An 8,353-nucleotide genomic window follows, 5' to 3' on the forward strand; every position below is an offset into this window, starting at 1 on the left:
TAGGTGTAGCATGCCTTGTACACCTTCCTCCAGATAAGCCATACCTAAGCCCCTGCCTTTGTCATTTAATGGTTATGATTTAATTGTGCCTTCCAACTCTTTTCAAATCTGTCACCCCCAGAATATAACCAGGATGCCAACGGTCCAGTAATGGCAGCCTTTGAGCCTGCGACTTCCTGGTAATAGCCAACTGACCAGGATTCTGTAAGGCCTTCCCTTTACAGGCAGGACTCCCTCCGTGGCACCCCAGACCTATGAGTAGGTAAAACAACATCCATTTCTAGCCGGAAACAGTTACAAGATGATGAGACCTTCGTCCATTGTCCTTTAAAAGAATTTAATGTGGGTATATATCTAAAATGAAAAACTGTTACAAGTTGCAGCCAAGGGGGGGGAACCCCAAATGGGCATTTGGGACGGAGTCCAGAATTCAAGGTGCCCAGGAAATTTTGGGATGTCTTCACCCCTTCCCCACAGGTATAAGTTGGAGAAGGGACACACAGAGCAAAATATGACCCATGGCATGGTCATTTAACATGCCTATAGCCTTCAGCTGGTCACTTGGATATGCTAAATGGCTGTGGCCATGCTCTGGGCCAGGGAGATAAAAAAGACTCCCCTGCCCAGGATGTGACAGGGAGGCAGGTCCCCCGAGTGGGAGCTTGGAGAAAATTGGTTCCATAACATGGGGCCACACCTGCCCAGGCCCATGATGACAGCCAGATGGGAGCGGGTACTGGCCTGTCCAGGATCTGTGGGCTGTCTACGAAGCAGCCAACAGCCTCCACCCAGTGGTCCCGAACCCGTGCACCCTCCCGAGCCAGCTTCCCCCAACAGCAACGTGGTTTACCTGCCTTAATCTGAAGGATGCCTTCTCCTGCATTCCTGTGGCACCTTCCAGCCAACCCATTTTCCGCACACAGCGGTCAAGACTCAGTTAACCTGAACTAGACTGCCCCAGGGGTTTAAGAACTCCCCAGCCCTGTTTGAGAAGCCCTAGCAGGAGATCCCTCGCTAAGGGGGGATGGACCTAACGATTCTGCAGTACATGGACAACCTCCTCCTGGCAGCCCATCCCTGGAACGGTGCCAGGAGGGAACGCACACGCTGCTGAAGTGCCCCCTACAGCTGTCTGCGCAGTCCTCTGTCATGGCCCTTCACGGTGCTCTATCGGGTTCGCCTGCCCCAGTGGCCTGCAAGCTCCCCTGGCACTCCGGCAATGTCACCAGGTGCAGAGCTCAGCAACCAGGCTTGCCGGAAATACTCACAGTGTGATCAGGGGCGAGGACAGAAAATGGCAGAGTTGCCAACACTCTCCAGAACCTTGTCTGATTTCTGATGAAAATGCTCGTTCTCCTGAGGGAAAGCCAGCCTGCACCCTGCGGCTGTGGAACTCGGCCCTACTACCAGGCTTTGAAGGGTCCGGACATTAAGAAAAAGCCTTCCAAAATATTAAGGAGTACCTCAGTAATGTTCCTGCCCTTGGACTGTCAAAGCCGGGGCGGCCTTTTAATCTGTACACCCACATGAGAGACAAGATAGCCCTTGGGTCCTGACCCAGCCTGTCAGACCATGGCAACACCCGTTGGCTCACCTGTCTAAGCAGTTGGACATCTGCTGGTGCCACCGGCTGGCCACCTCATCTGAGGGCAGTCACTGCTGCCATACTCCTCTTGCAAGGGGCATAAGTGGCTGTCGAACCCCAGACTGACTCAATACCAGGGCATCCTCCAAGGAAACCCAAGGGTGCATATTAAGACCATGAAACAAGTCAATCCAGCCACCTACTTACCGGCAGAACTTAAAGAGCTGGACCATGACTGTCTTAGAGTAACTAAAGAGGTCCATGCCAGCCAGCCAGACCTTCAAGACCAGCCCCTGGCTCAACCTGATGTTGATGTCACCCACTACATGGATGGAAGCAGCTATATGGTTAAGGGCAGAAAAGTCACCAAGTGTGCAGACCAGAAAACTGGACTGCCCTGGACAAACTTACTGCTGCAGGAGTCACCCCTTGGATCTACTACAGCTGGGCCAAGACAACAGCAGATCCCAAAGACCCGAGGACTAGGCCTGCACCTAGAATACCCACGCTGAGGCACCGGAGAACGCCAGTCAGTAAAAAAAGACACCAAAGAATGGACCATTGTTCCACAGGATACCTGACTTTAATTGGCACCTTCACAGGAGTACTGGGAATTAAACTAGTGACTGTGACCCCTGCAGAATAGAATCCTGTGGAGCGGATCACCCTAGGAATAGTTTATCTCTTTTTGGTCTCTGCATTTGGGTTTATTGTATGCTTCGCTTAACAAATGCGGCCCCTGTCTCAGCCCCAGCCTGCAAATGTAATACCCCCAGGCATAGGATTATGCTCAGCGGTAAAGTGGTCTCTTACTATCTCCCAGGGTCAGCTTTTACCTCCTCCACTGACATGCCATCGGGTTGCATTCAGTCACAGCAATCCCTCTACACTTGGGGAGGTATACTAGACTAGAGTAACATCCAAGACCATGAAGTACCAGACCCGGAGGTGTCAGGCATATAGGACCCTGCATCCTCCGGACCTTAGTCCTACACCTAGGGCTACAGTGACTCATAGGGCAGCTGCCACAGTGCTAGCCCTCCGGTGGTACCAACACCAGTATCAGCAGTTGTAACCCTCTTAAGGCTGTAAGACCTCAGCCTTATAGCCAGGTATTAGTGATGCTAAAAGGGATGAAACACCTTATAGCATCAAAGGGGGGAATGTGGCAGGAAAAGAAAACTCCAAAAGTTTCTTATGCTCTGTAACTGTAACACTTGCAAGATTTCACACAGGACTGTAGAAGCTGACAAGTCATAACCAAAGCAACGGCCAGTTACTCAAGGTACACAGACTCCCATGATAAGCTCCTGTGCTCTGTAGCTTCTGCAAATTCCTTCTGCGTTTTCCCTTTGTCTCCCATATAAGGTAGCTGGACCTAACTTCCGTATTCAGCTTCTGTAACCTTGCTTCCCCACGTAGGTAGGGAGCCCAGGACTATTTAAACCCCGGGAGAGTGAGGGTCGGTGCTCAGAGGATTTGGATGTTAACCACCCCCTCTGGGCCCCCAGGTAATAAAGTTTGTGCTTCATTATCTCCCCATGTGTGGATGGATTTTCCACAACAATAATCGGTGTTATTCTGCAGACCACCCTCAGCCCATAGATTCTTTTATTTCTTTTTATTCGTGATTTCATGTAACTTCTTGGAATTTTAGAAACTAAAAATACTGGATTTTATGGACTATAATTGTCAGCATTTCCTAAGAGTTAAAATTTAGTTTAGTGACAGCCAAAATATTTAGATGTCCTCCTCCAATTTTTTTAATCCTCACCCAAGGATATGTTTATTCATTTTAGAGAGAGAAGAAAAGGAAGGAGAGGGAGAGAGAAACATGGGTATGGGCCAGAAACATCAATGGGTTGCTTCCTGTTTGAGTCGAAACTGGGGGTAAAACCTGCAACCCTCCTCAAAATTTTTATTAGATGTTATAGTAACTTACCTTTTAATTATGAGATATTTTACATATTAGTACATTTAATGTATATGTACATTGTAAATAATAACTTAGAAACAGCAATGTATTCGCCCCACAGCTTAAGGAATAGAACTTCAATAGTTGCTATTCATTCTTAAGGATTGATTTCAATTGGTACCTCATGAAATACACTAGGGAATTAACTATAATTGTCTTGGTGGTGAGAAAAGAAGGGTTTTTTCAATTATATTTTATTGATTATGGCTATTGCAGCTGTCCTGATTTTTCCTCCTTTGCCCCCCTCCACCCGGCACATCCACTCCCTCAGGCATTCCCCTCACCATTGTTCATGCCCATGGGTCATGCATGTAAGTTCTTTGGCTACTCCATTTCCTGTACTGTACTTTACATCCCCATGGCTATTCTGTAACTACCTATGTGCACTTCTTAATCCCTTCACCTCACCCATTCCCCCATAACCCCCTCCTGCCTGGCAACAGTCAAACACTCTTCGTATCTATGATTCTTTTTTCTTCTTGTTTGCTTGGTTTGCTTTTTAGATTCAATTATTGATAGGTACTTTTTTTTTGCCATTTTGTTGTTCACAGTTTTTATCTTCTTTTTCTTAAATAAACCCCTTTAACATTTCATATAACAATGGTTTGGTGATGATGAACTCCTTTAGTTTCTTATCTGGGAAGCTCTTCATCAGCCTTTCCATTCTAAATGATAGCTTTGCTGGGTAGAGCAATCATGGCTGCAAGTCCCCACATTTCATGACTTTGAATATTTCTTGCCAATCCCTTCTAGCCAGCAAAGTTTCTCTTGAGAAATCAGCTGACAGTTTTATGGGAACTCCCCTCTAGTTAACTAACTTCTTTTCTCTTGCTGCTCTTAAGAGTCTCTGTTTACCTTTAACCCTTGGCATTTTAATTATGATGTGTCTTGGAGTGGGCCTCTTCACATCCATCTTGTTTGGGACTTTCTCTGCTTCCTGGACTTGCATGTCTATTTCTTTCACCAAATTAGGGAAGTTTTCTTTTACTGTTTTTTTTTCTTTTTTTTTAGGATTTTATTTATTTATTTCTAGAGAGAGAGGAAAGCCATCAATTGGTTACCTCTCCCACACACCTAACTGGGGATCTGGCCCACAACCCAGGCATGTGCCCTGACTGGGAATTGGACCAGCAACCCTTTGGTTCACAGGCCAGCACTCAACCCACTGAGCAACATCAGCCAGGACCACTGTTTTTTCAAATAGATTTCCAATTTCTTGCTCTTTCTTTTCTCTTTCTGGCACTCCAGTGATGCAAATGTTGGACCTCTTAAAGTTGTTCTAGAGGCTGCTTACACTATCCTCATTATTTTGGATTCTTTTTTCTTCTTCTTGTTCTGATTGGTTGTTTTTCTGCTTCCTTGTATTCCAAATCGTTGATTTGGTTTTCAGCTTCTTCCACTCTATTGTTTCCCTGTAAATTGTTCTTTATTTCAACTAGTGTGTCCTTCGTTTCTGACTAGATCTTTTTTTATGCTGTCGAGGTCCTCACTAAGTTCCCTGAGCATCCTTATAACCAGTGTTTTGAACTTTGAATCTAATAGATTGCTTACCTCCATTTCATTTAGTTCCTTTTCTGGAGTTTTTATCTGTTTTTTCATGTGTGCCATGTTTCTTTGTCTCATTTAGGCAACCTCCCTGTGTTTGTTTCTGTGTATTCGGTAGGGCTGCTTTGACTCTTGTGTCTTGGTAGTGTGGCCTAATGTAGTAGGTGTCCTGTAGGGTCCAGTGACACAGCCTCCCCTGTCACCCAAGCTGGGTACTCAAGGTGCACCCTTCGTGTGGGCTGAGTACACCCTCCTCTTGTAGTTGAACCTTGGTTGCTGTTGGAAGATCAATGGGAAGGATTTACCCAGGCCCGTCAGCTTCAAGGACTGGCTGTAACCACTGATCACCAACCTCTGTCCTCCGTGGAGGATCGGCTGTGCAGGAGCAGGGTGGTGGTACTCTGACATGGTCTGTAGGTATCCACTGGGTGCACAGGCCCTGGTCTTTCCCTGGGTGGTGCAGACCAAGGTCAGCTCCCACCTGTGTTTTTCCCATTGCACCCTGCCTGAGCTATAAAGCAATCTGAGATGGCTACTACTTGTGCTGGGCTTGGAGATTCCCAGGTGCAGCCAAGCTGTGAATCTAGCCTGGCTGCTGCTGGTGTCTGGCCTGGGGCTCACTGAGGCCAGCTGTGGCTTGTTTGATAGGATTTAGGAAGTTGTGAATCAGGAGCCAAGACCAACCATTTATATTTCATACAGAAAAGCAGCTTGGGTAGGCATATTAGTTGGGTGGGTGGAGTCTCTAGGGATCTCCAAGGCAGGTCAAACAGTGTTAGGAAGGTTGATAGCATCTCAGATGTGGCACCAGCTTGCCTGCTATGTAGGGGAAGGGTTTAGAAAAAGGACAATGGCCTCTGCTCGCCTTGATGCCAGACACTTCAGTTCCTCCCTGTATGGCACTGGTGCCTTTCAAGCTGCTCCCCTGGTGCTGGAGCTCAGAGGGAGTGAGTCTGAGTAGGCGCCTCTGTGGATGGGTTCTCGAAGAGGAACTGCTTGGGGCTGCAGAAGTTTCTTCCACCAACTCAATCCTTGCTGGTTTTTGCAGTCAGAAGTTGTGGGGACTTATCTTCCTGGCACTGGAACCCTGGGCTGGGGGGTCTGGTATGGGGCTGGGTCTTCTCACTCCTGAGATGTCTCTTCCAAATTTCTATCCATCACACGTGCGTGAGCAACCAGCCCGTTCCGTGTCTGTACCCTCCTTGCAGTTTGGATGGGTGTGGTTTCTTTAATTCCATAGTTGTCAGACTTCCATTCAACTCAATTTCTGATGGTTCTGAGTGATGGTTGTTCTATATATTAGTTATTTTTTTAAGATTTTATTTACTTATTTTTAGAGAGGGAAGGGAGGGAGATAGAGAGAGAGAGAGAGAAACATCAATGTGTGGTTGCTGGGGGTTATGGCCTGCAACCCAGGCATGTACCCTGGCTGGGAATCGAACCTGGGACACTTTGGTTCCCAGCCCGTGCTCAGTCCACTGAGCTACGCCAGCTAGGGCTTATATATTAGTTATTTTGATGCGGTTGTGTGAAGAGGCAAGCCATGTCTGCCTATGCCACCATCTTGACTGGAAGTCTCCAAAAAGAATGGTTTTTAAGTTTTTATTTTCTATTAAACTTATTGGGGTAACATTAGTTGATAACATTATATAATTTACCGGTGTACAAGATTATAATTCGACATCTGTATACCGCATTGTGCGTTCCCCACTGAAAGTCTAGTTTCACCCTGTCACCATCCACATACTTGACCCGCATAACCCACTTCGTGCCCTCCCCATCCTCTTTCCACTGTGGTAACACCGTTCTGCTACATGTATCTACGAATTCGACTTTGTTTTGTTGGTCTGTTACTTTTTGTTTTATATTCCACATATGAGTGAAGTCCTAGGTTTTTGTCCTTTTCCTTTTGACTTGTTTCACATAGCGTAATACTGCCAAGATCCACCCATTTTGTCACAAGTGGCAATATTTCGTCTTTTTACAGCTGAGTAGTATTCCATTGTATGTACGTCCCACATCTTCCTCCAGTCATCCTCAGTGGACATTAAGAATGTTTTCCATATCTTAGTTGTTGTAAATAATGTTGCAATGTGCCAAAAATAACATAAATGGAGCCACTTTATTTATTTTTATTGTAATCCTCACCAGAGGATGTACTCACTGACTTTACAGCGAGAGGAAGAGAGAGGACATGGATGTGGTTGCCTCCCGCAGGTGCCCAGAGAACCCACCACCTTCTGGTGTATGTCATGGGAACACTGCTAGCAACTGAGCCACCCAGCCAGAGCTATAAATGGAGCCACTTTAAAATAATATAAATGGAGCCCAAGCTGCCTTTCCAAGGCACGTCTTTACCTCAAACCTTTGGAATGTTAAACAGAAAAAATTAATCTTTAGACTGGGCCTAAAGCAATATTGTCAGACTGAAGAACTTTTTGCAAAGATAACGAGAAAGCAAATATTCTGCTTACTGGACTGTTGAGTATGGACTGGAAATATATTAATTTTTTTAGAATCATTTAGAATTAGAGCTACTAATTCTTATCTGCACCAATAGAAATGTCTTTTTAGTGCTGGCCAGTGCGGCTCAGTTAGTTGGAGTACCAGCCTGCATACCAAAGTTTGCAGGTTCTATTCCCCGTCAGGACACATGCCTAGGCTATGGGTTTGGTCCCCATCGGAGTACATACGAGAGGAAATCAACCAACATTTCTCTCTCCCTCCCTTCCCCTCTCTCTAAGCTCAACAAGCATGTCCTTAGTGAGGATTAAAAGAGAGAGAAGAAAAAGAAATGCCTTCCTATGGTATTGATATACTATATTTTGCCATGTATAATGCACACATTTTGCCCAATTTTTTGAGGGAAAAATAAGGATGATCATTATACATGGTAGTACTAAATCTGTATCTATATAAATGTTTTTAATTGTTTTATTTATGCTTATGTGTTAAAAGTATAACTCTAGAAAGCAATAATGATATCTGTATGTAAAGCCTGGAATATAATAATCAGTTGTTTCTAATATAAATAAATAAATAATTGAATTAAAAAATTAAAATAGAAGGTTTTTTTTACTAAAATTTGGGCCAAAAATATGGGTGCTCATTATACACGGCAAAATATGGTCATCGTTCCCCTTCCCTTTCTCATAAATACCCCTCGCCTTTGTGGCCTCCTCCTCAGAACGCTGTCCGGGCTTCTGCCTGAATCAGAGCTTCCCCGGTAGCTCTTCTTTCTGACCTCA

Source organism: Phyllostomus discolor, chromosome 1, assembly GCF_004126475.2.
Source record: "Phyllostomus discolor isolate MPI-MPIP mPhyDis1 chromosome 1, mPhyDis1.pri.v3, whole genome shotgun sequence".
Classification (NCBI taxonomy): Eukaryota; Metazoa; Chordata; class Mammalia; order Chiroptera; family Phyllostomidae; genus Phyllostomus; species Phyllostomus discolor.